Source organism: Mustelus asterias, chromosome 3 (genome assembly GCF_964213995.1).
Source record: "Mustelus asterias chromosome 3, sMusAst1.hap1.1, whole genome shotgun sequence".
In the NCBI taxonomy this organism is placed as follows: domain Eukaryota; kingdom Metazoa; phylum Chordata; class Chondrichthyes; order Carcharhiniformes; family Triakidae; genus Mustelus; species Mustelus asterias.
In genome coordinates, this window is record NC_135803.1 from 5,488,966 (window position 1) to 5,513,852 (window position 24,887).

General features: G+C 47.5%; 1 protein-coding gene across 3 annotated transcripts in view; it reads right to left on the reverse strand.

Moving 5' to 3' along the window:
• The window catches only part of LOC144486363 (phospholipase D1-like), a 168,119-nt gene that overhangs the window by 120,375 nt on the left and 22,857 nt on the right, over positions 1-24,887 (reverse strand). For 2 of the 3 annotated variants that reach the window (XM_078204415.1, XM_078204401.1), the window contains exon 1: positions 5,023-5,206. The gene's annotated coding sequence lies outside the window, so the exon portion shown is untranslated. Of the gene's footprint in view, positions 1-5,022; positions 5,207-16,747; positions 16,822-24,887 lie in introns of those variants that run through there. The other variant, XM_078204407.1, reaches the window with a different exon arrangement.

Genomic DNA, 24,887 nt, shown 5'->3' on the forward strand with positions numbered 1-24,887 from the left:
ACACGGGATCAATGGCAGCTGTCCCTGTTGTGAGGTTAATGAAAGGCCTTCAGCGGTCACGGGCATTCAGCCTCTGATATTTGGGTAAGCGTTCTCCAAGGCGGCCTTCGCGACACACGACAGCGCAGAGTCGCTGAGCAGAAACTGATAGCCAAGTTCCGCACACACGAGGACGGCCTCAACCGGGATATTGGGTTCATGTCACACTATTTGTAACTCCCACAGTTGCGTGGACCTGCAGAGTTTCACTGGCTGTCTTGTCTGGAGACAATACACATTTTCTTAGCCTGTCTTGATGCTCTCTCCACTCATTGTTTTGTTTCTTAAAGACTTGATTAGTTGTAAGTATTCGCATTCCAACCATTATTCATGTAAATTGAGTCTGTGTCTTTATATGCTCTGTTTGTGAACAGAATGCCCACTCACCTGAAGAAGGGGCTTAGAGCTCCGAAAGCTTGTGTGGCTTTTGCTACCAAATAAACCTGTTGGACTTTAACCTGGTGTTGTTAAACTTCTTACTGTGTTTACCCCAGTCCAACGCCGGCATCTCCACATCACATTACACAATACCAAGTCTAATATAACCTGTTCTCTGGTTCACTCCCTCCCTCCATCGCCAATGCACAGTAGAAACCGTATGTAGTATATACAGTTTACACTGCAGGAACCCACCAAAGCTCCTTCAACACCATCTTGCAAACCCACAACCTCTACACTTAGAACAAAGGCAGCTGGTGAATGGGAACGTCATCACCTGCAAATGACCCTCCAAACCACACACCGTACTGACTTGGATATTTATCAACTTTCCTTCACTGTTGCTGGGAACTCCCAAACAGCACTGTGGGTGCGCCTACCCACACAGCATGTTCTGCGGCTGGTCAAGAAGGTGGAGCTACATCTCCTTCTTAAGGGCGATTAGGGATGAGCAATAAATGCTGGCCTTGCCAACAAGGCCCTCATCCCAACAAAGAGTAAAAAGAAGTATCTCCTGCCTAAACCTCTCCAACTCTCTACTGCTCCACTCTTTAACGCACTCCTTAAAACCTATCTCTACAAATACTGAGAGGCCTGGATAGCGTGGACGTGGAGAGGATGTTTCCACTAGTGGGAGAGACTAGAACCAGAGGGCACAACCTCAGAATGAAGGGGACGATCCTTTAAAACTGAGATGCGGAGGAATTTCTTCAACCAGAGGGTGGTGAATCTGTGGAACTCTTTGCCGCAGAAGGCTGTGGAGGCCGGGTCATTGAGTGTCTTCAAGACAGAGATAGATAGGTTCTTGATTAATAAGGGGATCAGGGGTTATGGGGAAAAGGCAGGAGAATGGGGATAAGAATCATTTCAGCCATGATTGAAGGGCGGAGTAGCCTCGATGGGCTGAATGGCCTCATTCAGCTCCTACATCTTGTGGTCTTATGGTCTCTTTGACCAAGCTTTTGATCAGCTGTGTTACGATGTCCTCACATGGCCCAGTGTCACTTTTTCTCTGATTTTGCTCCTGGTATGAGCCTTGGGATATTGTGGCTGTGTTGAAGGTGCTACATAAATGAAACATAGCCTCATTGGACAAACGAGGTCAGAACTGTGGTCAGTGTTTGTATCTGTGCCTTGTTGTGAAATTTCAAAAATCAAACCTTTTGAAATAACTTTGTTTGACCTGGCCACACTGATGCAAACAACTCCCCCTCTGAGAACAAGATCCTCTTTCTGCTCACTGCTCACAATGAAAGAACAAACAAATCAACAACAAGATCACAATAAGCCAGAAATCACTCGATCACAAACGGTCCTGCTCACAGTCGCTGTGAACAATGCTCTCAATCTCACGGCTGTCTGAGATTTGGGGGAACTTTCCGAGAGTTTGCTGCCAGACTGTGACACATGGATTATGTTGAAGTCCAGAAACTGTCCTCTCGGCCAATGTGGCTGCCAAACTAAAGCAGCTCAAAGTGCTACAAATACCCAATTACAACATATAAACAGGCCATTCAGCCCACCCAATCTGTGCCTGCCTTTAATCTCCACAAGTGGTTCTAATCACATTTACCATAGTCCAAAGCTGTGCAGGTTAGCTGGATTGGCCATGGTAAATGTGCAGGGTTATGGGAATAGGCCAGGTGGGCTGGTGGACCTGTGTAAGATGCTCTTTCCGAGTTGGTGCAGATTCGATGGACTGAATGGCCTCCTTCTACACGATGTGGAGATGCCGGCGTTGGACTGGGGTAAGCACAGTAAGAAGTCTCACAACACCAGGTTAAAGTCCAACAGGTTTATTTGGTAGCAAATACCATTTGCTACCAAATAAACCTGTTGGACTTTAACCTGGTTTTGTGAGACTTCTTACTCTCCTTCTACACTGCAGGGATTCCATGAATCTATGATTCTATGACCTGCCTTGTTCCCTGTATACTGTCAATCCCTTTACAATTGAGTTACATTGAACTGAAAGCACAAAACAGGTCATTCAGCCCAACTGGTACATGCTGGTGTTTATGCTCCACATTAGCCTCCTTCCACCGTACTTCATCTCACCCTATCAGCTTATCCTTCTGTTCAATTTTCCCTCGTGAGTCGATCCAGTTGAACATTAAATGTTTCTATTCGTTTCCGCTCAATTGAGTTCCACATTCGAACCCCTCATTGAGTGAAGATGTTTCTCCTGAATTCCCTGTTGGATTTAACATTTAGCTTATCGACTTGCCCACAAGTCAAAGAAAGTCGACTTCGGGAAGCGTAAAGGAGAACATGCCCCTGTCTACATCAATGGGGACGAAGTAGAAATGGTCGAGAACTTCAAATTTCTAGGTCTCCAGATCACCAACAACCTGTCCTGGTCCCCCCATGTCGACACAATAGTTAAGAAAGCCCACCAACACCTCAACTTTCTCAGACGACTAAGGAAATTTGGCATGTCAGCTACGACTCTCGCCAACTTTTACAGATGCGCCACAGAAAGCATTCTTTCTGGTTGTATCACAGCTTGGTATGGCTCCTGCTCTGCCCAAGATCGCAAGAAACTACAAAGGGTCGTGAGTGAAGCCCAGTGCATCACACAAACCAACCTCCCACCCATTGACTCTGTCTACACTTCCCGCTGCCTCGGCAAAGCAGCCAGCATAATCAAGGACCCCACGCACCCCGGACATTCTCTCTTCCACCTTCTTCCATCGGGAAAAAGATACAAAAGTCTGAGGTCACGTACCAACCGACTCAAGAAACAGTTTCTTCCCTGCTGCCATCAGTCTTTGAATGGACCTACCTCGTATTAAGTTGATCTTTCTCTACACCCTAGCTATGACTGTAACACTACATTCTGCACTCTCTCCTTTCCTTCTCTATGAATGGACGCTTTGCCTGAATAGCGCACAAGAAACAATACTTCTCACTGTATGTTAATACATAGAACATAGAACAGTACAGCACAGAACAGGCCCTTCGGCCCACGATGTTGTGCATGTGACAATAATAAATCCAATCAAATCAAAATCTTCTCTGCCTCAATGTTACTAATTTTGTGGCATATTATGACCAATGGAATGCCTGACTGGCAACCTGGGTGAGACAAACCAATCTGATTCTGTGAAGCACTGAAAAAAAGAATGAGATTTTCTGAAAAATTCTTTCAGAGTTGGCAGGGGCATGATGTGCCAAGTGGTCTCCTTCTGTGCCGTTTCATTGAATAATTGATCCCAATCTTGGAGTTGGACAGTGTTTCTGCCTCAGTGATTAACCCTGGAAATGTCTTGCAACATTCACCATGTGGAGATGTTTGTCCTGTGACCTGCTTTATATTGTGCACACTTAATTTTGTGTCGATGGCTCCCTCGTTTCGGAACAGCTAACCAACAAAGACAGGAAATTAGATAAATTAGCAGTTCATTTATTTGGAGCCATCGAGTCACGGGTTGGAATTTTGCCATCCCGCCCAGCACGGGAATCGGAGTGGGGGAAGGACGGAAAATGAATAGGTCCTTGACCTCGGGCGGGATTTTACAATCTTGGGACGAGTGAGAACATTAAAATCCCGCCCATAGAGTTTTACAGCACGGAAGAAGGCCCTTCAACCCATCATGTCTGTACCAGCCATCAAGTTCCCATTTATTCTAATGTCATTTTCTAACTCTTGATTCCGTAGCCATACGCTATGATGCTTCAAGTGCTCATCTAAATGTTTCTTAAATGTTGTGAGGGTTCCAGCCTCTACCCGTCTTTCAGGCGGAGAGTTCCAGATTCCCACCACGCTCTGGGTGAAAAGGTTTTTCCTGAAATCCTCTCTAAATCTTCTGTCCCTTACCTTAAATCTGCCCCCTGGTTATTAACCCTCTGCTAAGGAGAAATGTTTCTTTCTAACTTCCCTACCTATGTCACTCATGATTTCATACACTTCAGTCAGGTCCCCCCTCAGCCTTCTCTGTTCCATTGTTCATAATGTTGGTTTAGGGAAATGGTTTATGGGACATTTACACAAACCTGGGAGGGCAGAGAGAGCCTTAATTAATCACCGCATCTAACAGACAGAACCTCAAACAGACAATTCTACAGCAGAACCTTGTGAGTATCTAACCCTGGGCTGTACCTGTCCTGGGAGTGTTTGATGGGAACAGTGTAGAGGGAGCTTTATCTAACCCCGTGCTGTACCTGTCCTGGGAGTGTTTGATGGGGGACACTGGGTGCAACATGTAGTGGAAATGGTCTATAATCCAAAGTTTATGGTTTGATAAGCAAAAGTTTCAGAAGAATCGCAACAAATTGTCAGGAACATCGAGGGGAGGGGAGGGGGCTCTGTCCAGGAATGGGGTCAGGTACTGGATCAGGGTAAGGAGCCCCCCCCCCCCCCCCCCCCCAGGAGCTGCAGATGCGATAAGACAGTGACAAATAACCCGTGCGATAGATACACAGACCCAGGAGCTGAGTGGCAGGTTCTGAATGCAGACTGCAAGAAATAAATGGCTCTGTCAGTCTGCGAGGGGGAGAGAGAGAGAGCTGGGCAGTGCGACAGACTGAGACATTAGCACTAACCTCTGACAGTGGAACCCTCGACTCCATGGCGCCTGTTCGAATCCCAGAGCGAAGGAGGAGGAAAGCGCAGGCAGAGAAGTGCTAGGTGGAGGATTCCCGGGGAGAAAGCAGATGCTCCGAGCTCCTAACTTCAGCCAGAATCTGCAGTGCAGCAACTGAGTGAACTTGTAGCCTCACCCAGACTGGGTGACACAGACTTACAGAGGCAAGGCTTCCACATAGACCCACCCACCCCCAAGCCAGTCCAGCCCCAGCGCAGGAATAACTCTTTCCCCTCCTGTGCACGCCAAAGAATCCAGTTCAAACACAGAGATTCTATCCTCCTGTTGGCTTTGGGTTTTTATTCGGGGTTTTCAGAATGATTTAAATCCAGCGGGGGATAAAAATAAGCACCAAGGCTGATCCTATCCTGTGAGAGTTTCACTGGAAATTGCCAAAGGGAGAATCAGTCTTGCCAAAAGGGTGACAGTTGCGACAGGATGAATCACACACACAGCTCCTTAGCAACTGTTCCTCGCTCTGGCTGGCATGCTGCATTTAAAGGAGGTTTTCACTATTCTCAGGATTGCACTGGCAAGGAGGAAGTTTCACTGATGTGACAGGACTTTTCTCTGAGCAGTGAAGTTGGCCAGATCGGAATGGAAGGAGTTTGCATCGACTGCCCTCTGATGGGAGAAGCAGGCCTGCTCTTCTCAGGAAGCAGAGCAGGAAGGAACAGTTTCTGGAAACCCTGCCATGGGGAATATCGTGACCCCCTGAAGAAGGAAGCACTCTTCCCGGCATCCAGATCTTTCCGAGCAATGCAGAAATCCCGCAGCAGGAGAAAGGGATACAATGGAGTTGCAGTGTATGGATATGTATGGAATTTGGGGCGGCACGGTGGTTAGCACCGCTGCCTCGCAGTGCCAGGGTTGGGTCACTGTCTATGCGGAGTCTGCACGTTCTCCCCATGTCTGCGTGGGCTTCCTCCAGGTGCTCCAGTTTCCTGCCACAGTGCAAAAGACGCTTTGGTTAGGTGCATTCATCATGCTGAATTCTCCCTCAGTGCACCCATAGAATCCCGACAGTGTGGAGGAAGGCCATTCGGCCCATCGGGTCTGCACTGGCAACAATCCCTCACAGCCCATATCCTTGCAGCCCCACATAATCCTCCTGACGCTAAGGGGCAATCCCACCCAGACCTGTTCCCCGGAACTCCAAGTATTTACCCCGCTAATCCCCCGAACCTACACATCTTGGGAAACTAAGGGGCAATTTTAGCATGGCCAATCCACCTAACCCGCACATCTTTGGACTGTGGGAGGAAACCGGAGCACCCGGAGGAAACCCACGCAGACACGGGGAGAATGTGCAAACTCCACACAGATAGTTGTCGGAATTGAACCCGGGTCCCTGGCGCTGTGACAGTGCCGCGCATAACCTGAACAGGCGCCGGAGTGTGGCAACTAGGGGATTTTCACAGTAACTTCATTGCAGTGTTAATGTAAACCGAATTGTGACACGAGTAAATAAACTTAACAAAAAAACTTGAGTTAATAAATACCCAACAGCGACGCGCACTATATAAATAAACAATACTGTGTCCAAAAACAGAAAGTGCTGGAAAGTCTCAGTATTTGTGGGGAGAGAATAAAACCAACATTGAGAGTCTTGATGACCGATTGTCAGGGCCGTTATCTGGAATTCTCCCAAAAACATTTTAGTGTCGAATTCACGTGAAAACTGGAGTAATTTGTGCTGCTTTTTTCAGTGGGAATTCAGAGCAGAATTCCCCACACTCTGTGCACTGCAGAGGCCACCAGTGTGAATATCATTAAAAACTAAACTCTCCCCACTGGAGAGGCTGAAGTCAGTGCGCTGAGCGGGCTACTGCGTGCGCGCTGATCTGTCAGCGCCGAGATCAGCACATGCACAGTGGCCCCGCACTGCCAGCCTCCCGATTGCTGGCCAGACCCACGACCCCCAGATCGCTGGCTCTCTGCCCCCCCTCCCGACCATTCCCAAGCCCAACCCCAAACCCCCACTCCCAGCCCGCCCAATCTCCAGCACTCCCTGATCACCCCTCCCCCGACAGTAATTTCCCCCCTCCCCCGCAGACCTGACCCCCCCTAGTCCCGACCTCCCCACCCCTACTCCCAGTCCACCTCGATCTCCAGACCCCCCTGATCACCCCTCCTCCGACAGTAACCTCCCTACCACAGTCCCGACTCCACCCCCACTGCAGTGCCGACCGTCGCATCCCATCCCGATCGCTGCCTTCCCTCCTTCCCCCACCTATCCCGACGCAGAGTGGCAGTGGGACCCCCCACCACCACCGATTGCCCCCATATGCCCCACCCCCTTGGCACTGCCCCATGGCTGGGCAGTGCCCAGGTGCCCCCTGGGCATTGGCACTTTGCCCCTTGGGCAGTGCTGGGGAGCACAGGCTGCTAATGCCCAGAGGGCAACCCTCCACCACCCGACTCTCTAGGGAACCCTGATTGTCCCCCCCCCCCCCTCACTCCAGCAGGCTCAGGCCACTCACTCCCCATTAGTGGGGACCTACTCTAAACCGCACTGGAGTGATCCACTCTGGCGAGGGGTGGGAAGATGCTAGCAGCCCAGAGACTTCAGTCCTGAGCCCGCTAATCACATTTAAATTTTATGCAAATAAACATTTAAATGACCGATTTCTGGCGTGGATGCGATGCCACCGGAGACTCTAGTGGGGCGCAAATGTGAACCCCGCGAATTGGCTATCATGAGGATCTCCCGGCATGCTGCGCTAAAAAATTAGCGCAGTGGGAGAACCATGGCCATCAAGTTCTGGGGACCTGGGCTCAAATCCCGCCACATTTGAATTCAATAAAAAAGATGTGGAAACATTGTCAATTGTCGGAAAAACCTATCTGGTTCACTAATGTCCTTTAAGGAAGGAAATCTGCCATCCTTACCCAGTCTGGCCTACATGTGACTCCAGAGCCACAGCAATGTGGTTGACTCTCAACTTGCATTCAAGGGCAACTAGGGATGGGCAATAAATGCTGGGCAGCCAGCGATGCCCATGTCCCACGAATGACTAAAGAAAGGTCACCATATTGGATACAGATCATTGAGATCGCTGTTGTGGAAAGATGTGTTTTACTCATTCTGTCATGTGGGAATTGTTGGTGTTTGCCCTCCTTTATTTGCCCTGAGAAGGTGGTGATGGGCCTTTTACTTCAATCTCTGATGCTTGATTCAGCTGAGGAGAGTTTACGAGTCAGCACGTTGGTGTGGGTCAGAGGTCCCAGAGAGGCCCTGGCGGGGTAAGGATGACAGGTTTCCTTCCCGAAAAGCTGGGTTCTTACAACAATCTGTCAGCTTCCTCAAAATCCTCGCACAATTGGTTGCAAGGTTGTGATGTGGAAAGAAAGATTCTGTCCTAATCTATTAAGACTAAGACATTTCCTGGTGGTTTCTGCATGAATTGCAGAGGCTGGCTGAAATTGACATCAGAAAGTGATAATACTTGAGAAAAGCTGACTCCGTGTCCCCAGTTGGGACAAGCCTTTTTGTCTTTTTTAATTCATTTTTAAGGGATCTGGACGTGGGTCAGCATTTATTGCCCGTCCTTAACTGCCCTCCATTTCAGAGGGCATTGGAGAGTCAACCACATTGCTGTGGCTCTGGAATCACATGTAGGCCAGACCAGGTAAGGACGGCAGATTTCCTTCCCTGAAGGGCATTAGTGAACCAGATGGGTTTTTCCAACAATCGACAAAGGTTTAATTTGACTTTTGATTCCAGATTTTCATTGAATTCAATTTTCACTATCTGCTGTGGTGGGATTCGATCCCAGGTCCCCAGAACATTACCCTGGATCTCTGGATTGCTAACCCAGTGATAATTCCACTGTGCTACTGCCTCCCCGTGGGAGGTGCTGGGAAATGCTTCCGTGCCAAGAGTAATGCCACATTGCCGATCTCTGCCCGACCCAGGGGATCATCAGAAACAGGCAGACTTCAATGTCCATCACCAAGAGTGGCTTGGTATTAGCACCACAGACCGTGCTGGCTGGGTCCAAAAGGACATCACTGCTAGACTGGGACTGAGACAGGTAGTGAAGGAACCAATAGGAGGGAAAAACATATTTGACCACATCCTCACCAATCTGTCTGCCGCAGATGCACCATAGAATCATAGAAAGTTTACAGCACAGAAACAGAACACGTGGTTCATCGTGTCTGCATCGACAGAGGAACAAGCCAACCCATTTTCCAGCATTGGTCCGTGATCCTGCAGGTTACGGAACTTAGGGTGTCCATGACATTATGGCAGAAGTGACCACTGCACAGTCATCTTGAAGATGGTCCCATCTTCACATTGAGGATAGCCTCCGTCATGTGTGGCCCAACCCCTGCACCAAATGGGATAGATCTCAAACAAATCTAGCAACTCACGCCTGAGTATCCAAGAGGTGCAAGGGGCCATCAGCAGCAGCAGAATTGTACTCAACCACACTCTGTAACTTCACGGCCCGGCATATCCGCCACTCAACTATTACCACCAAGCAAGGGAGTCGACCCTGGTTCAATGAAGTGTGCAGGAGGGCATGCCAGGAGCAGCACCAGGCATACCGAAAAATGAGGTGTCAACCTGGTGAGGCTACAACATAGGATTACTTGCATGCCAAACAGCAGAGTCAGTATGCGATAGACAGAGCTAAACAATCAGCAGGTCCAAGTTCCGCAGTCCTGCCACATCCAGTCGTGAATGGTGGTGGACAATTAAACAATTCAATGGAGAAGGAGGCGCCACAAATATCCCCATCCTCAATGATGGAGGAGCCCAGCACATCAGTGCAAAAGATAAGGCTGAAGAATTCACAACAATCTTCAGCCAGAATTGCCAAATGGATGATCCATCTCGGCCTCCTCCAGAGGTCCACAGTATCACAGATGTCAGTCTTCAGCTAATTTGATTCACTCCTCGTGCTATCAAGAAATGGTTGGAGACACTGGATACTGCAAGGCAATATGCCCTGTTAACATTCCGGCAATAGTACTGAAGACTTGAGCTCCAGAACTTGCCACTCCCCTAGCCAAGCTCTTCCAGTACAGCTACAACACTGGCATCTACCTGGCATTGTAGAAAATTGCCCAGCTATGTCCTGTACAAAGAAGCCAGAAAAATCCAACCCGACCAATTACCGTCCAATCAGTCTACTCTTGATCATCAGTAAAGTGATGGAAGGGGTCATCAACAGTGCCATCAAGCAGCACCTGCTCAGTAATAACCTGCTCAGTGACGCCCAGTTTGGGTTTCGCCAGGGTCACTCAGCTCCTGACCTCATTGCAGCCTTGGTTCAAACATGGACAAAAGAGCTGAATTCCAGAGGTGAGGTGAGAGTGACAGCCCTTGACATCGAGGCTGCATTAGACCGAGTGTGACATCAAGGAACCCTCGCATAACTGGAGTCAGTTACAATCAGGGTGAAACCTCTCCGCTTGTTGAAATCATACCTGGTACATAGGAAGATGTTTGTGGTTTTTGGAGGGTCAGTCATCCCAGCTCAAATACATCTCTGCAGGAGTCCCTCAGGGTAGTGTTCCAGGCCCAATCATCTTCAGCTGCTTCATCAATGACCTTCCTTCCATCATAAGGTCAGAGGTGGGGATGTTCGCTGATGACTGCACAATGTTCAGCACCATTTTCAACTCCTCAGATACTGAAGCAGTTCATGTCCAAATGCAACAAGATCTGGACAATATCCAGGCTTGGCCTGATAAGTGGAAAGGAATTTCACACCACACAAGTGCCAGGAAGTTACTAGCTCCAACAGGAGAGGATCTAACCATCACCTCTTGACATTCAATGATATGTCCATAACTGAATCCCCCACTATCAACATCCTGGGATTTGCCATTGACCTGCAACTGAACTGGACTAACCATATAAATACTATGGCTACCAGAGCAGGTCAGAGGCTAGGAATCCTGCAGCAAGTAATTCACCTCCTTACTCCCAAAGCCTGTCCACAATCTATAAGGCACAGGTCAGGAACGTGACTGGGTGAGTGCAACTCCAACAGCATTCAAGAAGTTGACACCATCCAGGACAAAGCCGCCCATTCACCTTAAACATTGACTCCCATCACTACCGACACAGTGGCTGCCGTGTGTACCATCTACAAGATGCACTGCCGCAACTCATCAAGGTTCCTTCGACCGCACCTTCCAAGCCCACAACCCCCACAAGGGCAGCAGACATCTGGGAACACCACCACCTGGGCGTTTCCTTCCAAGTTACTCACCATCCTGACTTGGAAACATATCGCCGTTCCTTCACTGTTCACTGGTCAAAATCCTGGAGTTCCCTCCCTAACGGCACTGTGGGTGGTGAGTGGTTTCAATAGAAACACTAAAACCACAAGTGTTGCCATGGTGATGGCGGTTTAGGCAAAGGCATTGATTTTGGTAGAAGAAGACTTACTTTCAAAGTGCTGCACATTTTGGTATTTCATTGACAAGCATATGGTACAATTCTGTAACCAAGGAAGTAAAACACTCACAACAACTGAAAAAACACAATCTGTGGATTGAAAGAACAGGACAAATGTGCATTTTAATCGGCTGTGCCATCACCCACTTTGGCCTTAATCTCTAGAATTCCTCCTTAAACTTCTCCGCCTCTCTCCTCCTTTAAGAGGCTCTTTAAAACCTATCTCTCTGACCAAACATTTGGTCACCAATCCCATTGTGTGTCTCGGGTCAAAGTTTGTTTGATAACTGCTCCCGTGAAGCAATTGGGATATTTTACTCTGTTAAAGTAAAGTAAAAGTTAACGTTTATTTATTAATCACAAGTAAGGCTTACATTAACACTGCAATGAAGTTACTATGAAATTCCCCGAGCTGCCAGTGTCTAGCGCCTGATTAGGTCAATGTATCTAACCAGACATCTTTGAGAGGAAACCGGAGCACCCGGAGGAAACCCACACAGACACGGGGAGAACGTGCAAACTCCACACAGACAGTGACCCAAGCCGGGAATCGAACCCCGGTCCCTAGTGCTGTGAGGCAGCAGTGCTAACCCACTGTGCTATTGTGCTGCTATGTAAATGGAAGTTGTTGCTGTTGTCTGACCCATTACTACCCAGAGGCAGTGTGGGCTACACACACAGACACTTGCTTAACTGTGTAGCCGGCCATAACTCCGTCGCTGCCTGGGAGAATGTCGAGAGCGGTTTTACGTGGCATTGAGCTGAGGTTCTGTGGGAATACAATCTTGTGGTCTTTGCTGGTCCGTTCCCAACATGGCAGATAGCCCAGGCATTCCTTCACTGGCCACCAATCAACAAACAGCTGGAAAATAAACTCGCTCTTGGTACCTCCTCAGCAGTCGAATCTGGCTGGAGACAGCAAGTCAGGGAGAACTATTTACAGATTTATGAGGGAAAGTGAGTCCTCGGGACACATGGTTTCCATTATCTGTACGATTCCATTGTGTAATTTGAAGAGTTGAAGTGTGTGAGAGTGTGACCCCACCCTTTCCCAAAATAAACACTAAAACTGGTTTATCTCACTGCTCAGGCTCTCTCATCCCATTTCTCCCACCCTAACCCCATCCTCCACAGCCCAGCTTTATTCCCCAACTCGACTCAAATAACAAAATGCCTCCCCAGTGCCAGTACTGAGAGAGTGCGGCATTGTTGGTGGTGCCATTTGTTTGGATGTAATGTTAGACTCCCTGGTGTCCTGGGCCACTATTCATCCTACAGGCGAACACATTCACCGGGAACCTGAGAGCTCGCCCGCAGCTGGGGTTTTCCAGTCCTGCTGCAGTGAATGGAGTTTAGGCTGAGTGCCAAATACTCCACTCTCGCTGGCAGCGGGGCGGGTACAGGCGAGATCGGCAGTAGTGCGACCCTCGGCATTTCTCTTGAAGTTGTCGAGCAGTGAAAATCATGCCCGCTGCTCCACAGTTTAGTCGGAAGCCACACTGGCTTTCTGGAAGGATTACTGCAGAGACTGGGAGAGGGTAGCGAGCAAGGATTCGGGCGGTGATCTTCCCGGTGATGGAGAAGGGGGGGATTCCTCAATAGTTCCCACAGTCTGCTTTGTCTCCTCTCTTGAAGATGGTGCTGACAGCGACATTCCTGAGGTTGACAGGATCTGTCCCAGATTTTCAGGAACAGCTGATGGAGATGACGGGTGATCTCTTTAAGTTTGAAAATCTCGGCTGTAATCCCATCCTGTGGCTTTCCATTCTTCACATGTTTATTGGTGGCTTTGGCTTTGTCCACGTTTGGTGGGAGTCCAAGATTACCTTCAATGGAGAGCTGGGTGATTCCCTCAAACACATCCTCACCTGTTATTGTATCATGGTTTAGGAGTTCTTTGAAGTGTTCCCCCCATCGAAGGCTGATGTTTTCTCTGTCCCTCAAGAGAGTTCCATCCTTACTTGGCACCAGTTTGAGGCCTCGGGGGTTGGGTCCATGCCTTGGTGGCACTGGTGAGTTCCTCTTTGCCTTGCCAGTAATGTTGTTTTGCCAGCATGGAGAGCTTACCCAAAAGACAACACCTCTGACAGTGTAGCATTCCCTGTGTACTGCACTGGATGTGTGAGTCTGATTTTTGTCTCAAATGTGGGATTTAATTCCACCATTTTAAACTTCATTTATTAGAATCACAAGCAGGCTTACATTAACACCGCAATGAAGTTACTGTGAAAATCCACTGTTCAGGTACACTAAGGGAGAATTTAGCACAGCCAATACACCTAACCAGCACGTCTTTCGAACTGTGGGAGGAAACCGAAGCACCCGGAGGAAACCCACGCAGACACGTGGAGAAGGTGCAGACTCTGCGCAGACAGTGACCCAAGCTGGGAATGGAACCCGGGTCCCCGGTGCTGTGAGGCTACAGTGCTGTCCACAGCACCAGGGGGTTTGATTCCCGGCTTGGGTCCCTGTCTGTGCAGAGTCTGTATGTTCTCCCTGTGTCTGTGGGTTTCCTCTGGGTACTCCCCTGAATCAGATATTTTGATGTGGAGATGCCGGCGTTGGACTGGGGTAAACAAAGTAAGAAGTCTCACAACACCAGGTTAAAGTCCAACAGGTTTAACCTATGCTTAACGCTCTCTCCACTCACATTGTCTGTACCTTTAAGACTTGATTACCTGTAAAGACTCGCATTCCAATCATTATTTTGTAAATTGAGTTTGTGTCTTTATATGCCCTGTTTGTGAACACAACTCCCACTCACCTGACGAAGGTGCAGCGCTCCGAAAGCTAGTGGCGTTTGCTACCAAATAAACCTGTTGGACTTTAACCTGGTGTTGTGAGACTTCTTACTCAGATATTTTGACTCAGAGTTACCCACTGAAACATACCTGACAGCTCAAGCGTTACCCATGGAGAATGGCACACGGAAGGGGTATAATAGGTGGACAACGTTAAAATTCAGCATTGGCCCCAAAAAACCAGCCCACCAGAATCCCAATGCTTTGAAGAGGCAGCAGTTGTGATACTGATGGGGGCTGGGGGAAGGGTTGTGGTGCAAAGTAGGAAATATAGGGGCTAAAATATCAGTGTGACTCTGTCTTGGAATGAGGGGGAAACAGTTTAAAAACAAGTGGTCTCCCATTTAGACGGAGATCAGAAGAATTTTTATCCTTCAGGGGGTTCTGACTCTTTGGTTCTATTCCCCAGAGAGTAGTGGAGGAAAGGTCCCTGAATATTTTAAAGGTAGATGTAGATAGATTCTTGATAAGCATGAGTTGAAAGGTTATCCAAGCATAAAACCGTATGCCTGGCAATCACATTGATTTTACAGTATAGTTCTCAATGTCATAAGAACATAAGAACTAGGAGCAGGAGTAGGCCATCTGGCCCCTCGAGCCTGCTCTGCCATTCAGTAAGATCATGGCTGATCATTTCGTGGACTCAGCTCCACTTACCCGCCCGCTCACCATAACCCTTAATTCCTTTACTATTCAAACATTTACCTATCCTTGACTTAAAAGCATTTAGTGAGATAGCCTCAACTGCTTCACTGGGCAGGGAATTCCACAGATTCACAACCCTTTGTGTGAAGAAATTCCTCCTCAACTCAGTCCTAAATCTGCTTCCCCTTATTTTGAGGCCATGCCCCTTAGTTCTAATTTCACCTCTCAGTGGAAACAAGCTCCCTGCTCCTATCTAATCTAGAAGAAGGACACCCAGGTCCTTCTGCACAGCAGCATGCTGCAATTTTTTACCATTTAAATAATAATCCATTTTGCTGTTATTCCTACCAAAATGGATGACTTCACATTTACCAACATTGTACTCCATCCACCAGCCACTTGTCCACTCACTCAGACTACTTATATCCCTTTGCAGACTTTCACTGTCCTCCGCACACTTTGCTCTGCCACTCATCTAAGTGTCGTCTGCGAATTTTGACACACTACACTTGGTCCCCAACTCCAAATCATCGATGTAAATTGTAAACAATTGCAGTCCCAACACTGATCCCTGAGGCACACCACTAGTCACTGATCACCAACCAGAAAAACATCCATTTCCCACCACTCTTTGCTTTCTGTTAGTTTACCCAACCTTTATCCATTCTAATACATTACCCGCAACACCGTGCACCTTTATCTTATGCGGCAGCCTTTGTCAAATGCTTTCTGGAAATCCAGAAACACCACATCCACAGGTTCCCCATTGTCCACTGTGCATGTAATGTTCTTAAAAGAATTCCACCAAATTAGTCAAACATGACCTGCCCTTCATGAACCCATGCTGCGTCTTCCAAATGGGACAATTTATATTATCCCACAAGGCTGTGTTCTCAGCCCCCTGCTATACTCCTTATACATCTACGAATGTGCGGCCAAATTCCCCTCCAATTCTATTTTCAAGTTTGCTGATGACACCACCATAGTGGGTCGGATCTCATACAATGACAAGAATAAGATTGAGAATCTGGTGAACTGGTGCGGCGAAAATAATCTCTCCCTCAATGTCAACAAAACGAAGGAGATTGTCATTGACTTCAGGAAGCGTAGAGGAGAACATGCCCCTGTCTACATCAACAGTGATGAAATAGAAAGGGTCGAGAGCTTCACGTTTTTATGTGTCCAGATCACCAATAACCTGTCCTGGTCCCCCCACTGCTGACACTATAGTTAAGAAAGCCCACCAACACCTCTACTTTCTCAGAAGACTAAGGAAATTTGGCATGTCGCTACGACTCTCACCAACTTTTACAGATGCACCAAAGAAAGCATTCTTTTTGGTTGTATCTCAGTTTGGAATGGATCCTGCTCTGCCCAAGACCGCAAGAAACCACAGAAGGTCGTGAATGTAGCCCAATCCGTCACGCAAACCAGCCTCCCATCCATTGACTCTGTCTACACTTCCGCTGCCTCAGCAAAGCAGCCAGCATAATTAAGGACCTCACGCACCCGGACATTCTCTCTTACAACTTCTTCCAGTCAGAAAAAGATACAAAATCTGAGGTCACGTACCAACTGACTCAAGAACAGCTTCTTCCCTGCTGCTGTCAGACTTTTGAATGGACCTACCTTGCATTAAGTTGATCTTTCCCTACACCCTAGCTATGACTATAACACTACATTCTCTCGTTTCCTTCTCTATGAACGGTATGTTTTATCTGTATAGCGCGCAAGGAACAATACTATTCACTGTATGTTAATACATGTGACAATAATAAATCAAATCAAAATATCCAGAAGTCTCTCCCAACACCAACCTTTGTGCTTGAATATGGAGTTCTCCTTCGATTTGAAATCCAAATCTTTACAGACAAAAACGTTCGAGGAACATCTGCAGAGGAAGTAAAGATGGAAGATAGCCAATGTTTAGTTTAATTCAGTTTATTTGTTCGACACTGTTCGGATACACTAAGCGGCAATTTAGCATGGCCAATGCACCTAATCTGCACATCTTTGGACTGTGGGAGGAAATCGGAGCACCCGGAGGAAACCCAAGCAGACATGGGGAGAATGTGCAAACTCCGCACAGACAGTGACCCAAGCCGGGAATGAAACCCAGGTCCCTGGTGCTGTGAGGCAGCAGTGCTAAACACTGTGCCACCGTGCCGCCCATTGGGGAGGTTAGGGAAGTTTAGATTACTATCCAAAAACTCGCAGCTTTCCACCATTTGTCAGAAAGCTGGCACAATAATTGAGAACAGTCACCGTGATTGGCCTCTCTCTCATGCTCAGGATGTAAAGAGTAAGAGAATTGCGAGCTCTCATCTCCATACTCACCCCCCCCCCCCCTCCACCATGCTCTGCATCCCACTGTGTCAATCCCACCATACACCATGTCCAAACACCCACCCAGCCACTCTGCCCAGCAATTCCCCACCCAGCCACCTACAGACCTCCAAACCATCCCCCCAACTCCATGCGCTCCAGCCCCCTCCACATGACATGACAGGTTGAATCAGGATGGGAGGAGATTTGAAGCGAAGTGAAGCCAGGTAAATCAGTTTGAGTCACAGATCAATGGTGACCCATTCCATTACATCAGTCTGGATGGAGAAATGGCCTAGTCCTGATCCCATGTCAAAAATATTCAAAAACTTGCATTCCTATAGCACCTTCTCTGACCTTCAGATATCTCAAAACACCTTCCAGCTAATTACGTACTTTTGGGGTATTATAATGGAGGAAAATGCAGCGGCCAATTTGTACACAACAAGATACTGTCTGTGTGGAGTTTGCACATTCTCCTCGTGTCTGCGTGGGTTTTCTCCGGGTGCTCCGGTTTCCTCCCACAGTCCAAAGATGTGCGGGTTAGGTTGATTGGCCAGGTTAAAAATTGCCCCTTAGAGTCCTGAGATGCGTAGGTTGGAGGGATTAGCGGGTAAATATGTGGGGTAGGGCCTGGGTGGGATTGTGGTCGGTGCAGACTCGATGGGCCGAATGGCCTCCTTCTGCACTGTAGGGTTTCTATGATTCTATGATTCTATGAGATACCACGAATAATAATATGATAAAGGCCATTTAATCTGCTTTATTCATGTTGGCTGAAGGATAAATATTAGCCAGGGGTGGGGTGAACCTGTTTTGAGGGGCGAGGGGGGCGGCTAGAGATCAGGGTGGGCTGGGGGGGGCGCCTGCTGAGCGGGGGGGGGGGGGGGGGGGGAGGGGTCGGTCCTGCTGGAGAGGTTGTGGAGTGGATCGTCACTGCTGAAGGCCGGGGGGGGGGGGGGGGGGGTGGGTGCAGTGTGCTGGAGACCGGGACATCCAAGATGGCGAGGGGGGGGGGGGGTTCGAGGAGGCAGCACTGTGGGGGTCCCGGCCTGGCCAGCGATTGAGCTGGCCAGCAAACACGGAGGCTGACAGTTCGGGGCCGCTGCACATGCGCAGAGGCCCGCTGGTTTCTGCTTCTCCGGCATCAACCCCTGAAATTTAATGAGAATCATGTTGGTGGCCTCTGCAGTGCACAGAGTGTGGGAGATTCTAGTGTGAACCCCTACTGAAAATAAAAGTGTGAATGACTCCAGTTTTCCCGCAATTTCGACCTTTAGAACTTTTTTGGGAGAATTCCACCCACTATGTTTGGAGTTGTGGGTTTTAACAAAAAGTAAGGAACGTGGTTTGCACACATAAATTCAAACTAACACACAACAGGTTTTATTGACAGAGAAGCTCTCTGCAACAAATACAAAGAAAGAACAAAGAACAGTACAGCACAGGAAACAGGCCCTTCGGCCCTCCAAGCCTGTGCCGCTCCTTGGTCCAACTAGACCAATCGTTTGTATCCCTCCATTCCCAGGCTGCTCATGTGACTATCCAGGTAAGTCTTAAACGATGTCAGCGTGCCTGCCTCCACCACCCTACTTGGCAGCGCATTCCAGGCCCCCACCACCCTCTGTGTAAAAAACGTCCCTCTGATGTCTGAGTTATACTTCGCCCCTCTCAGCTTGAGCCCGTGACCCCTCGTGATCGTCACCTCCGACCTGGGAAAAAGCTTTCCACTGTTCACCCTATCTATACCCTTCATAATATTGTATAGCTCTATTAGATCTCCCCTCATTCTCCGTCTTTCCAAGGAGAACAACCCCAGTCTACCCAATCTCTCCTCATAGCTAAGACCCTCCATACCAGGCAACATCCTGGTAAACCTTCTTTGCACTCTCTCCAATGCCTCCACGTCCTTCTGGTAGTGCGGCGACCAGAACTGGACGCAGTACTCCAAATGTGGCCTAACCAGCGTTCTATACAGCTGCATCATCAGACTCCAGCTTTTATACTCTATACCCCGTCCTATAAAGGCAAGCATACCATATGCCTTCTTCACCACCTTCTCCACCTGTGTTGCCACCTTCAAGGATTTGTGGACTTGCACACCTAGGTCCCTCTGTGTTTCTATACTCCTGATGACTCTGCCATTTATTGTATAACTCCTCCCTACATTATTTCTTCCAAAATGCATCACTTCGCATTTATTCGGATTAAACTCCATCTGCCACCTCTCCGCCCAATTTTCCAGCCTATCTATATCCTGCTGTATTGCCCGACAATGCTCTTCGCTATCCGCAATTCCAGCCATCTTCGTGTCATCCGCAAACTTGCTGATTACACCAGTTACACCTTCTTCCAAATCATTTATATATATCACAAATAGCAGAGGTCCCAGTACAGAGCCCTGCGGAACACCACTGGTCACAGACCTCCAGCCGGAAAAAGACCCTTCGACCACTACCCTCTGTCTCCTATGGCCAAGCCAGTTCTCCACCCATCTAGCCACTTCTCCTTGTATCCCATGAGCCTTAACCTTCTTAACCAACCTGCCATGTGGGACTTTGTCAAATGCCTTACTGAAATCCATATAGACGACATCCACGGCCCTTCCTTCATCAACCGTTTTTGTCACTTCCTCAAAAAACTCCACCAAATTTGTAAGGCACGACCTCCCTCTTACAAAACCATGCTGTCTGTCACTAATGAGATTGTTCCGTTCTAAATGCACATACATCCTGTCTCTAAGAATCCTCTCCAACAACTTCCCTACCACGGACGTCAAGCTCACCGGCATCTAATTTCCTGGGTTATCCCTGCTACCCTTCTTAAACAACGGGACCACATTCACTATCCTCCAATCCTCAGGGACCTCACCCGTGTCCAAAGAAGCGACAAAGATTTCCGTCAGAGGCCCAGCAATTTCACCTCTCGTCTCCCTGAGCAGTCGAGGATAGATGCCATCAGGCCCTGGGGCTTTGTCAGTTTTAATGTTCCCTAGAAAACCTAACACTTCCTCTCTTGTAATGGAGATTTTCTCTAACGGGTCAACACCTCCCTCCGAGACACTCCCGGTTAACACGCCCCTCTCCTTCGTGAATACCGATGCAAAGTATTCATTTAGGATCTCCCCTATTCCCTTGGGTTCTCAGCATAATTCCCCTCCTTTGTCCCTGAAGCAGATGCACTCCAGACCTCCAGGCCCAGTCAGGTCCTCCTCCTCCAGAGTGCTCCTCTTCTTAGCTAGCCTTGCCCTGGCCCCCAGCTCGACCCCAGCCTCAGTATTTACTGACCTCCTGTTTTGTTCCCCACCCCCCTGCCACACTAGTTTAAATCCTGCCGAAACACTCTAGCAAAACTCCCAGCCAGGATATTTGCTCCCTTCCAGTTAAGGTGTAACCCATCCTTTCTGTACAGTTGCCATCCTGACTTGAAGATTTCCCAGTTATCTATGAATTTAAAACCCTCCCTCTTGCACCAGTCCTTTAGCCACGCGTTCAACTGTAGAATCTCCCTGTTCCGAGCCTCACTTGCACTAGGCACCGGGAGCAGTCCAGATATTGCTACCCTGGAGGTCTTACTTTTTAGCCTAGCATCCAACTCCCTGAATTTCTCTCGTATGAGAGTGATACAGCAGCCTGCAACACCCTAATAACATCACCATCAAATCATGTGATCAGCTCTCAAAGCAACCTGCAACCCTTTTAAATATATAACACTTCTCAGATAGCATAAATTCTTGTTTCCCCTGACATTGGTATTCTTGTGATTGTCCTGATGAGTGCAAGACAAAAAGCTTCAACATTTGTTTTTCAGCAATACTCAAATAGATTTATTCACAGGGTAAACATTGCAGGTATATATCTCCTAACGGCACTCAACTTCTGTATTCGTAAGTATCTCTTTATATGTGCTCAAGTAGCCATCCAATAAATGCCTTCCACCTGTATGTACTTAACTTTATTTGATACAATTATCAGGTGAAGGGTGAAGATGATGGGGTGTGAGTTGGGTTATGGGCAGCAGAGTTTTGATTCTGTTTAATGTGGCATGGAGGGTGTGAGGTGGCAGGCCAGCACAGAGGGCAATAGAGTACTTAAGTCTACAGGTAACGACGCCCAGACAGAAAACAGCCCTGTATTTAATACTTGAGCATTGTTTAGTGAGTTGATCTTGAGTGTACAGGCAACTGGAGCTCAGTACTACCTGCGAAACTATCCAGGACTTCAAGGGTTAAGTTAGGAGGGGAGATTAGGCAAATTAGGCCTTTATTTTCTCAAATTCAGAAGGTTGAGGGGTGATCTGATAGAGGTCTACACAATATTTGCAGGCAAGGATAGGGATAAATTGTTTCCACGAGTTAAAGGCTCCAGAACCAGGGACCATAATCTGAAAATTCGGGCCTCGCCATTCAGGAAAGATGTTAGAAAAGATTTCTACACGCAGAGAGTGGGGGAGGTTCAGAACTCTCTCCCTCAAATGGCGGTGGATGCTGGCTCCATTGTTGGGTTTAAGTCCGAGATAAACAAACTTTTATTGAGCAGGAGTTTGATTTGATTTATTATTGTCACATGTATGAGTACATAGTGAAAAGTATTGTTTCTTATGCGTTACATAGACAAGGCATACCGTTCATCAAGAAGGAAAGGAAAGAGTGCAGAATGTAATGTTACAGCCATAGCTAGGGTGGAGAGAAAGATCAATTTAATGCAAGGTAGGTCCATTCAAAAGTCTGATGACAGCAGGGAAGAAGTTGTTCTTGAGTCGGTTGGTTCGTGATCTCAGATTTTGCATCTTTTTCCCGATGGAAGAAGGTGGAAGAGAGTATGTCCAGGTGCATGAGGTCTTTAATTTTGCTGGCTGCTTTTTGAGGCAGCGGGAAGTGTAGACAGTGTCAATGGATGGGAGGCTGATTTATGTGATGGATTGGGCTACTGATGCGCGATTAATTCACTCGGGAGGCTAGGACGTACCCGGGAATAAAGGCTTTTATTCACAACAAGAATAGAGCATACTGCTTAACAATACTATCCCAGACTAACAGCCACTAGGAAGTAGCAGCGACCTTTATACTCCTATAAGAAGGCAGAGCCAAACGGAGTGTACCACAGAACAATGCTAACAGGTGGAACACCCCAACCCTAACCCCAACAGTAACAAGAGTAACATATGTACAAGTACCCATAGTGGTAACCATCTATGGTTCAGTACCCATCGTGGTAACCATCTATGGTTCACCACAGCTACATTCATGGCCCTTTGTAATTTCTTGCGGTTGTAGACAGAGCAAGAGCCATACCAAACTGTGATACAACCAGAAAGAATGCTTTCTGTGGTATATCTGTAAAAGTTGGTGAGAGTCGTAGTGGACATGCCAAACTTCCTTCGTCTTCTGAGAAAGTAGAAGGTATCAAAGGTTATGGGCCTAGGGCAGGTACATAGAGTTAGGCCACAGATCAGCCATGATCTTATTGAATGGCAGAGTGGGCTTGAGGGGCTGAATGGCCTCGTCCTGTTCCTATGTTCCTATGCTCTGATTGCTGGGTGTGAATGTCCATGGGCGAGGCCAATTTACAGATGGGTGATGATGCCTCCCCCAGCTGAATATTGCACTGTTATCACTGTCAGGAATGGCCATCTATGCAACTTTGCAGCAGGAGTCACCTCCTTTCAAGAGAAGTTTAGCCAAGCTGCAGCAATGAAGGTAAAGTTTGGGAGGAAGCATTTGGAACGGAATTTTATTATTCAAATTTATTTGACTAGCACAACAACACAAACTGTCCAGTACAACCATTGGGATTTTGCAAGCTTCTTGTCTTACCACGAGAGCAGAACTTGAGCTTGTAGTTGCAGCAATCTGATCGTGCAGTTGGCATGGCAACACATTACAACACATCAATAGCAAAATCTCTGGGACTTCTTGCATTCGATTAACAACATGCGGAAGTTCAGAGGCATGGCAGTTTTGTGTGAAAGTTGAGGAGGAAGTTACAGATTAAGAGACCAGCAAAACTATAGCAAATGCAATTCCAATATGGGGAGTGTTTGAGTATCAGATCAGAAAGCCCAAGGTATATTATGAAGCCAGCCTAGACTCCAACAATTTTCTGTTTTGGCATTAGTGCGAGTATAGGATGTTTCACTCCAGGCACGATCCTACTGACAAACTAAGAAGATTTCAATCACAATAAACTTTATTTAACAACACAGTTTAATTATAACAAATGAATGATCTTAACTTTTAACAATTAAATGATACTTAAACATGACAAGGTACAATTCTTAACTGCTAACCTATCACAATGAGTTCTCATTCAGCAAATATTCCTCTTATAGATTTAAATTCCCTTTTTAAAATTAGTTAGCAAAACACAGGCACACTTGCTGTGACTTAGGTTACCAGCCCTCCAGAGGCCTTTTCAGAGAGAGAGAGAGCCAAGGCTTTCTGGCAGTCCAGGCAGCAACTGCTTGTATTTTTAAAAATGAAACTGAAACAGTATGTTTTCCCTGCAAGTTAAGTTCCTCCCATTAACCACACAACTCTGTATACCTCGTCTGAAATCGCAGGAGAACCTAAATAAACAAAAGATCCATTAACTCTACAAAGAAACACATGCCCAGCTAAAATCAATCATTTCCCACCCCACAGGACGGCACAGTGGCACACTAGTTAGTACCGCTGCCTCACAGTGCCAGATTCCGAGCTTGGCTCACTGTCTGTGTGGAATCTGCATGTTCTCCCCATGTCTGCGTGGGTTTCTTCCGGGTGCTCCGGTTTCTTCCCACAGTCCGAAAGACGTGCTGGTTAGGTGCATTGGCCATGCTAAATTCTCCCTCAGTGTACCCAAACAGGCTCCGGAGTGTGGCGATGAGGGGATTTTCACAGTAACTTCATTGCAGTGTTAATGTAAGCTGACTTGTGACACTAACAAAATAAACTTATGTTTACCAGACAAATTGACTCTTGTAACGAAACACTGCTTCTTAAAGCAACCTCTTTAATCACAAAATATAGCAAAATAGCACAGTATCATCACAGACTATCCGAGATACACAAAGGAATACAAACTGAATTTTTTTTGATGGTGAAAGTCTGGGAGCTGTGCAGGAACAAAGATTTAGGAGAGGTGGGAAGTGAATCGTAACCTTTCCACCTGTTCATATTTGGGGATTTCCTTGCACAAGGTGGAGTTTTTAAACTCGGGAAGAAGTCTGACGTTCTGCAGGGAGTGACGGCTGTGGGAAGTTCGGAGGCTTTTAGGTGCTGGGGAAGGTGCGATCACTCAGGGCTAGTGAGGCAGAAATGCTGGAGGCAGTGGGTATATGGAAAGGCAGTGGCAGAGTGGTGCTGTCACTGGACTGGTAATCCAGAGACCCAGGGTAAGGCTCTGGGTACCCGGGTTCAAATCCCACCACGGCAGATGTTGAAAGTTAATTCAATTAAAAAATGACCATTTTTGATTGTTCTAAAAACCCATTTCATTCGCTAATGTCCTTGAGGGAAGGAAATCTGCTGTCCCTCCCTGATCTGGCCTACATGTGACTCCAGACTCACAGCAATGTGGTCGACTCTTAAATTCCCTCTGAAATGGCCACTGACTTCAAGGGCAATGAGGGATGAGCAACAAATGCTGGCCC